This window comes from Saccostrea cucullata, unplaced genomic scaffold, assembly GCF_032062105.1.
Source record: "Saccostrea cucullata isolate Sc308-1 unplaced genomic scaffold, CSIRO_AGI_Scuc_v1 ctg2012, whole genome shotgun sequence".
Taxonomy (NCBI): Eukaryota; Metazoa; Mollusca; class Bivalvia; order Ostreida; family Ostreidae; genus Saccostrea; species Saccostrea cuccullata.
In genome coordinates, this window is record NW_026918304.1 from 31,005 (window position 1) to 40,732 (window position 9,728).

Sequence of the window (9,728 nt, forward strand, 5' to 3'; positions counted from 1 at the left end):
TCATCCCTTCTCAATTAAACGTTAATTAAATATTCAATTCCCGAAAAGAACGTTAAACTTCCAGGTCAATATCACAGAATAAACAATCAATTTGAAAGTTGTTTTAGAAAGGCTTTATCAAAGGTTACATACACGTGTAAATAAAAGCTCTATTTTTTTTTTTCGAAAGTTTGAACTAATCTAAAGTAATGTTAAATTTTTTAAAAGGGTATGTCAAACTTTAAAATCAAGGTCAAATTGTCAAATATCATACTATATTAAGCAGGGTCTTACCAAGGTTATATATGTTCATTCGAAATATAAATGCACTCTCCTTTCTCATTCAAATGATTAAGATTATAGTTTATGTGACAGACAGCAAGCCTTGCAGACGGATGAGATTAATTTTCCCCCCACTTTTGCGAAAACGGGGGACATTAAACCCAAGTTATACACACATTTGAAAAAGCAAACAAAATAGTGACTGAAGGCAGAGAGATGTAACAAACTGGTATATGCTCCAATGTTGATATAAGGGAATTAAATGTGGTGTGTGATTATTTGGGTCTTGTTCAGGCTTAAGTAGTATGCTAAAACTCATTTTAATAAGTATGAACTAATAAAAGTATTTTCTAACAATATCAAGAGTAACATTTATCAATTACAGACAAGTGCTGTAGGTTAGTATGAAGAAATAAGTTTAAACCCACTAGTGAGAAGAAAAACACAGCCTGTTGATACATGGCAGTTAATCTGATAACAGTTGCAATTCTGCTGGCATCTAAAACCATATTTTGGATACAGACAGGTCTTGTTGCAGTTAAGTCCAACATATCCATCCATGCATGCTGCATTAAATAAAAAATAATAACAAAAATGTGTTTGTGAAACACTGAATCCCCCTTCGTCAGTTTATGGAGAGGATTTAGGTTACTAAAGTGCAAGTCCAACTCCAAAGGTCAAGGTCAAAAGCGTTCGTACCGAGAGGAAGGTTTTGTCAAAGGGGATACATCGGTAAAGTTGTAATTTCAAAAATTGTTGCCAAGGTGAAAATTTTAAAAAGTAAGTCAACTCAAAGGTCAAGGTCAAAAGAGTATATTTTTATATCAAATGAAAGTTCTTGTTACAATGAATACACGTTTAAAGAATTAAAATCATACTACCAACTGTTCTAAAATGATGGCGAATTTTAAAATATGATATTTATGGCAAAAGTGGGTCAAACTCCATAATCATGGTCAAGAGGTCAAAGATGGTCCCAAAAGTAGGCCTTGTACCATGTAGGGAAAAAAGGAAATACATTTGTGAAATATGAAAGTCATAGCCTTATCTGCTCAAAAGATATGATAAAAGTTTTTAAAGATATGATAAAATTGTTTGCGGAGAAGCAGGCAAACAGAATAACAGACGACGGACAGGATAAAAACTATATACCCCTGAAAACTTGATTGCGGAGGTATAAAACGAACGTAGTGATCAATTAAATTGACCATAAGAGCAAATGAGAAAAAATGTCAAAAAACTTTACAATTTCAGTAAATAATAACTTACGCAAACATATTTGTGATGCTTCATTCCATGCTGATCCCGAGCAACAACCATGATTTCTTTAAATTAAAATTTTGATGCAGAACTGTTACTATTAACATCACAACACTTCTAAACTTCTGTTTGAATTTATATATATATCGTGAATATTACTCTTACATTGTATCAATAATCGTTTTAGCTCAACTTAGCCGAAGTTTCAAGTGGGCTTCTCTGATCACATTTTTCCGTCGTCTGTCCGTCTGTAAACTTTTCACATTTTCGACTTCTTCTCAAGAACCAGTGGGCCAATTCTAACCAAACTTGGTACAAAGCATCCTTGGGTTTTGGGGATGTATTATTAAAATAACGGGCCAAGACTCCTTACAAGGGAAGATAATCCAGGAAAGACAAAAATAAGGTGGGGTCATTAAAAAAATCTTCTTCTCAAGAACCACTGGCCAGAAAAGCTGAAACTGGCCAGAAAAGCATGTGATAGCATGCTTGGGTAGTGTAGATATTAAATTGTTAGAATCTTGACCCCTGGGTCAGGGCAGGGCCACAATAGGGAATTCCAAGTTTTACATAGAAATGTTTAGAACAAATCTTTAAAAATCTTCTTCTCAAGAACCACTGGGCCAGAAAACTGAAACTTATGTGGAAACAACCTTGGGTGGTGTAGATATTAAATTGTTAAAATCATGACCCCGGGGGTAGGGCGGGGCAACAATAGGAAATCCAATTTTTACATAGATATATTTTGAAAAAAAATTAAGAATCTTCTTCTCAAAAACCATTGGGCCAGAAAAGCTGAAACTTATGTGGAAGCATCCTAGAGGAAGTGTTGATTCTAAAGTATTTATATAATGAAAGGGGGTAGGGGGCACCATAGGTAAGGCAAGAGGGGAAATCTGGTAAAGAACTGCATCACCCAAGTTACTATGGTGAGCGATGTGGCTCATGGGCCTCTTGTTATCTAAAACCATGTATGACTATTGTAATGTTTTATACAATGTGTGACTTTATACCCTACTGATATGCAGCACAGTTAAGGCTACAAAGAGGGTCGAAGCCTAATTTGTACTGGAAAACTTAACTATGACATCATACGAAACCAACAGTTCTTAAAAATGCCACAAAATGAGGTAATTTGATATTTTAACACGTAAGAAACCATATAACTACATCAAAATTTAACACAGATAGCTGTGTTGTCGTTAGTTAAATCCCACATAACAAGCTATAAACAAGTCACTGATCGCAATGTACTTGTCGATGTAATGTCATTTTGTAAAACATGACGAAATTTGTATACAGTGAGAGGCAAATAAGGTAATATTTTCTAAACAAAGCATATCTTAATATTCTATATAATTAAATGAAATATAATTTACAGATATTTTGTACGTAATTAACTTAGATTCAATGTCTTCAAGATTTTATTTATAAATATATTTTCCGTATATTTCCTATAAAATTGATACTGGAGTATATTTGTCTGCAGGTAAATCGGAGAGTAACGTGAGGGTCTTAATTAATCGTTCTAGTGCAAGGGCATACACTTAATGGATCAAAATTAGCTTTAATAAATCAACTCTAGAAGTATTTGGATATCAAAAAAGTGCTGCTGATCCTGATGCTTTTTGAAAATAATTTAATCATATCAATATTTCATGCTATTACCCAGCAAAGGATACCGCAGTCGGTCATACTGTTGTGTATTTACTCGAATAAATGAGATTTATAACTCAGCACAACATTAAGAACAGGTTGGACAACGTTTTTAGGCGGAAGCCGCCTTTTACTTTTGCTTTGTTGACCTTTCGACCTCTCAATATGTTTGCCCCGTTTCATGGTACTCCAAACGGATGTATCTTAAACTAAGGGCAGACAACCCGCTAAATCATATTCGACCCCTTTCACAATCTTTATCGTTATTATCATATCAAGTGTGTTATGGCAAATTTATTTGAACAATTTATTTTGATTAATGTTAAAAAGTCCAATAAAAATAAAAGCCGAATAATAGAACGAATAGTTATTTTAGTACTCCTGGTACGTTTCACGTTTGAGAGAACACATTACGTTAAACAAATCGGGTTCAACATTTGATTAGCACGGGGTCCTGACGCGATCTCTAGAAATACTACGAGGGACAAAATAGTTCAAGTAGGTAATTATGTTTCAGAATTAATGACAGGTACATATCTACTGAGGAACTAATCTTTTCAACAATCTTGTATAAAATAGAAGAAAAGAGGTATGTAACTCCTTTTATCAATTGTTTATTTATATGTATGTACTACATTAGCGTAATAATCTAACACAAGACGATTCAGCGTGAAATTACTGTCAACAAACCCACGTGGAGCACAAATGTTTTACAATGGTTGAATGGAAGTGACAGGCTTTCTCTTCAAAATAAGCAAGGTAACTCACGCTGTGTGATTAGCCAATCTTTTATTGTTACCCTTATCTTTTATTGTTTTAACTTGAAAATGTCGCCTCCCTATGCAGGCATGCTTTAGCTTTCGTAATATGATAGCTGTTATGGTTGGGTCTTATCGAAGATGAACGAACTGGTACTCTATAATTACCATGATTACATGCCTGGGAGAAATTATTTGAGGAATTATCATGCCGAGTTTCTGTATACATTTATATATCCTATCTCATTTAATGTAAATTAATACATGTGTGTTGAAGGATGGGCCAAAACTGTAAAATTTGGACAGAAATTAAGACGCAAGCATAAGAACTATGTGTACCATTGTATTTTAGTCTGAATAGATGTGTCCCTACGGAGGCAGCTAACAGAAAGTGGGATATAATTAAGATTGAATGGTGAATTTGCTCTGTGTAACCTCTAAATAGCAGAAAAAAACTCAACTCAGCACAACTAGAAAAACTTTTCTAAAGGTGAGTACATCAATTTATTATATTTCTTGTGGAAAAAATTTTCATAAGTTATGATACATGTTTTTGATAGCATTACAAAATTAATGTTCTTGTTATGATGGCAAAAATGAACCGAATACTATTTTTGAAAGTATATTTTGACATTTCTTATTTTTGTTGACTTGGGTATTTTCTTTTCATTTTTTTTTAAATACATGCAAATACATGATGAATAGTATATGCGAGAGAAAAAAAAATACCAAAAAATATTAGGGAAGTCAAATCGGTCAATATTTAATATCGCTTACTCTGATTTTTTCCAATTGAATACACAGTTACCTGGTAAAATGTAGGTAAAAGTTTGATCTTGAGCCCAGTTAATTAAGCTCTGTTAACCCACAAAGCTGAATTTCTCATGTTTATCAATTTAAGACATGTACAAATAATTATCCATTCCACTGAAAATAATTTTTGGTACTAAAATTAGTTATCAAATAAAACACAAATGCACATTGCACCCAAAATTAAAAAAAGGTTGTTTTGAATTGATCTATTTGACAAACTGCTGTGTACACATGTAGGTTATATAACTAGAGAAAGAGAGGGGATGGATGTTATTGGTCATGATCGCTAGTCTTATATTATATCATTCGTTGGTTGTTTCTAGTATACATACACTAAACTTACTACACAAGTTGACTTTCAGCAGTTTTGCATCTTTCGTTATTTCTATATACCCACTTCACTCTTGAAGTGGGTATAGTGGCATTAATTTCTATGCATGTCAGATTTAACTGAATGAATGAATGATTTACCATTTGCATGTTTTAGTTATAATTGTTTTCGATAAAAATGTGTACCTTGAAATAAGAAATAATATACATCTGAGTAACCGAGTAATTTTTGTTAAATAAACATAATGAGATATTCTTAATTTTTTTATCAGTTATAAACTTTGTAGAAAATTCTGCCAAGAGACAGTTGTGAGGGAAATGGTGTAGATAATCTCCAGAAAATAAATCAACACTGATATTGGGATGTCTGTACCAATATTTTACAAGGACTTGCCATGGTAGAAGCTATCCTGAAAAATATTCCATGTGGACATCATTACGCTGGGTTCACCTGTCTTCAGCATTAGAGACTTGTGATTTGTTCTACCTGGGCCATATGTGTATTAAATGAAAACAATTAATAGAACCACAAGCACATTGTAAATCTATGTAAGGTCTTCTATGTATGTTGCATCCTTATTTAATTAGCTGTTTTATAAAAATACTTTGTTTCATTTGTACTAAAACTTAATACACATAAAAACAATAAAGCAGTTGTGATATTTATTGTTTTCTATTACTCATTAGTACTCATTTTTGTGTGAAATTTTATAATTATCCATTTCTTGTTCCCCAAAACCATATCTAACTAATTTTATGTATTGCAAAGTGCATTTTAATGTTAACTTGTTATACTTGATAAAACCTAGAGGAACTGTGAGCGATGAGCTCACTAAATGATACCCCCACCTCCCATATGAATATAATGGCAAAGTCCATGTTTTGCTGTGGCCGGGAAACCCAAAATATGTGTCGGATCAAAAAGTAAAATAGAAGTTGCACAATGGCAATATGTAATAAAGATTCTGTAAAGGTTTCATTAAATTTCACTTAGATGTACACTGTATAAGAGGAGTTGCGGATAAGAGATGAGTACCCCAAAGCGTAACAGACGGACGGACGGACAGCTAGACGTACAGACGGACATACCGATTACAGTATACCCTCCCGATGTTCAAGCGGGGGTATAATAAATGTAAAAAAGTTCATATTGCTATTGACGTCACTTATTCTCATGTCTCCGCTTCAAAAGGGAGACATATTGTTTATCTTTGTTCTTTGGTTTCAATACTACAATCCATCAAAATATTTATTACCCCCCTCCCCCTTTAAAACAGATTATGCTCCAAATATGTGTCATTAAAGTTTTGCACCTGAGAACTTGCAATCATGCTTCCGCCTATCAGTACTCTCAGTACTTTGATTTGGATACGAAAGTTGTTGCCGGTCAACATGTCGGCATAGGCGTCAGTTCAGGTGCTTGTTTCTTGGTTGGGGTTGCGAGTAACTTATCCCCGTCACTGTCATGGTCATCTGATGTTTCGGCCGACAATGTATTATCATTCAATCGAATTAACTTTTGATCTAGATTCAGGGTTGGAGGACTGGTATTTGCGCAGAGTTGTTGAAATCTGCAAATCTTATCTGGTCTGTATGCCGACGCCATGTTGTCCCTGGTGTAATTTCCACTTTGTATGAAAGAGGTCCTGTTTTCGAGTCAATAGTCCCTGTGATCCATTTCTCACTATTACTGCGATAGTCGCGAACAGAAACCGGTGTTGAACTGTCGAACGGGTTCGGGTATGCGGTAATGCATGCTTTCTTGTTTAGCTTCCACTGTGTTGCAAACATTCGGCTTCAGTCGTGTGAGTCTGGTACATAGTTGACGTTCTAAGAAAAGTTTAGCTGGTGTTTCCCCTGTTGTCGAATGCGGCGAACTTCTGTACGAAAGTAGGAAGTTGGCAAGACGCTTAGTAATAGAAGTTTCTTCCACTTTTGATGCACGCATTGACTATTTCAGTGTCTGGACTAGTCTCTCTGCTAGCCCATTTGTTCTCGGATGATACGGAGCTGACGTAATATGACGAATTCTGTTGTACTTCATGAAGTCTTTAAAGGTTTCGGAGACGAACTGCGGTCCGTTGTCTGATATTAGTTGATCTGATAGGCCATTCCTTGAAAATATCCTACGCAGTACATCCACTGTGCGGTCTGCCGTTGTTGTTGACATCTGGACAACTTCGGGCCATTTTGAGAATGCATCAACTACGACTAAGAACATGCTTCCTTGGAAAGGGTCGGCGAAGTCTACGTGTATCCTTTGCCATGCACTTCGGGGCAATTCCCACGGATGAACAGGTGCCTCTGGTGGCATAGGTCGGTTTTTCTGACAACCTTTGCAAATTTTCACCAGTGTCTCTAAGTCTTTGTCAATACCTGGCCACCATACCAAACTTCGTGCCATGGTTTTCATCTTGACGATCCCTGGGTGCCCTTCGTGTAGCTCCTCTAAGACACGTGAACGAAGATCCTGGGGAATGCGAGAAAAATATGCCTTCAGGTCTTAACTTAAGTGATTTGCAGATACTGGCCATCCTGAAGCTGTCATGTCATATACCACTTTCAGAGCGGTGTCTTTTACTGTTCCCCTCTGCGCTTCCTTACTATTAACAGGTAGGCTTTCAAGTTGCTGAATCATATACTGTTCAGTCACATCATAAGCGTCTTCGTTGGATCCTTCGCTTTCTGGCGGCACAGGATGTATTGATAAGGCATCAGCATTGCTATGTTTCTATGTGTTTTTGTATCGAATATCGTATTGAAATCCTGATAGAAAAAGCGCTTATCTCTGTAGTCTAGCTGCTGTATTGACAGGTAGTCCTTTCTCGGGGTGAAAAATTGATACTAGAGGTTGATGATCAGTCACTAAGGTGAACTTTATCCCATACAAGTATGCATGAAATTTCGACACTCCCCAAACTAATCCTAGCGCTTCCTTATCAATTTGTGCATACTTCCTCTCCGTTTGACTAAGTGATCTTGAAGCGAAAGCGATCGGCTTTTCAGAACCATTCGGCATCACGTGAGAGAGCACGGCTCCCAGTCGGTAGAGAGAAGCATCTGTTGCCAGTGTTACAGGTTTCTGGTGATCTAAGTGCACGAGTACTTGGTCTGACGTCACGAGATCCTTGATTTTCTCAAATACTGCTCTGCATTACTTTGACCATACAAATTTGCAATTGTCCTTCAGAAGGTCATAAAAGGGTGCTGAGTGAGTAGATAAGTTCTTCATGAATCGTCCATAGTAGTTTACGAGTCCTAAGAAAGCTCTGAGATCAGACACATTCTTTGGTTCTGGAGCATTTAGCGCCGATTCAGTTTTCTTTGATGTTTTGTGGAGTCCTTCTGCATCTATCACATGGCCACAAAATTCAAATTTATCTTTTAGGAACTCATTCTTGTCTATTGTTTCATGGATAAATCTGCAGTCATCCGAGGTATGGTTTCTATTACATCTGTAACACCGCTGGGTGCCGTAGTTTACTTTTGTTGAATTCTTTTCTTACTCTTAGGTGCACTTAGCTTGTGGACACCAGAATGTGTTTGTTTTTTAATCCACACACAAATCTGTCCCGTAATGTGTCATTAAGGACGTCTTTTAATTCACAAAATTCACTAAGTTTACGTAGAGCTGCAATGTACTCATGGACGCTCTTCCCCACCTGCTGGTCTCGCTTGTGAAATCTAAATCCTTCCACTATAACCAACGGCCTTGGAGAATAATGTTCCTTCAGCGCTTTCGTACGTTGCTTTTATGTCCTAGCCTTAGGTAATTCGGGTGCTGTTAAGTCTCTTAACAATGCATATGTTTTGGGGCCCACGAGGCTCAGTAGCGCGGGAACTTTTTTGTTGTCGTCCACTGTGTTTGCTGTGAAGTAATTATCCAGCCTTTCCTCTTATGCTGTCCATGTTTCGATCGCCGGATCGAACGCATCAAATCTTCCGATACGTCCAGTGGTCATCCTCGTCGCCAGATATGTTGTATATTCACTCGAATAAATGAGATCTATTACTCAGCAATACGGTTACAAACTATTTATAACGGAAGTGACATGAATAACATCTAAAACCCAAAACGTATAAATTTACAGAATTCCGGAATACTACACATACAAATTTGTTTTAACAATGAAATGGCAGAATCAAGATAGGATTGCATCACTTTTCAGAAAAGTGTTGAAAATACTTATAAAATAAACTTAGAATTTTAACTTGTTTTCGTGAAATTTATAATACTGTGAGCAAATGTGCTAAAATCACGTTATATTTACTACCGCATGACGTGACAAGTCTAAATATCAAATCTAATCGTTCTCAGGATTTAGTTATTAACATTAATAAAAATTATTCGATATAAATTATGTACTAATATAATCGTCATCCTGATTATGAATGCAATTTTAATCACAGAAAATTGTCGATATTCCCATTCTGTACCTTATCTGTACTGCGCATCATATTAAGTACAACAATTATGCTAGAATCATTATATAAAAAAGACTTACAAAAACTACAAATTACATACCCATCACAACCCTGAAAATTTGCACAAGGAATAAAGATAAATATTATGAAAGTTCGCAGTGCTATATATCCAGACATGCAAAAAATCATGTTGTCTTTAAATGTTTATATCCAGCACTCTGTCAG

At 35.8% G+C, this 9,728-nt stretch overlaps 1 long non-coding RNA gene across 1 annotated transcript; it reads right to left on the reverse strand.

The window, feature by feature from the left end:
• Positions 1-675: 675 nt before the first annotated feature.
• On the reverse strand, positions 676-9,728 carry LOC134262836 (uncharacterized). Its single transcript, XR_009991122.1, has 3 exons — positions 9,604-9,728; positions 1,531-1,586; positions 676-827 (listed from the first exon to the last, which is right to left on the reverse strand). It is a non-coding gene; the product is annotated as an uncharacterized LOC134262836 (long non-coding RNA).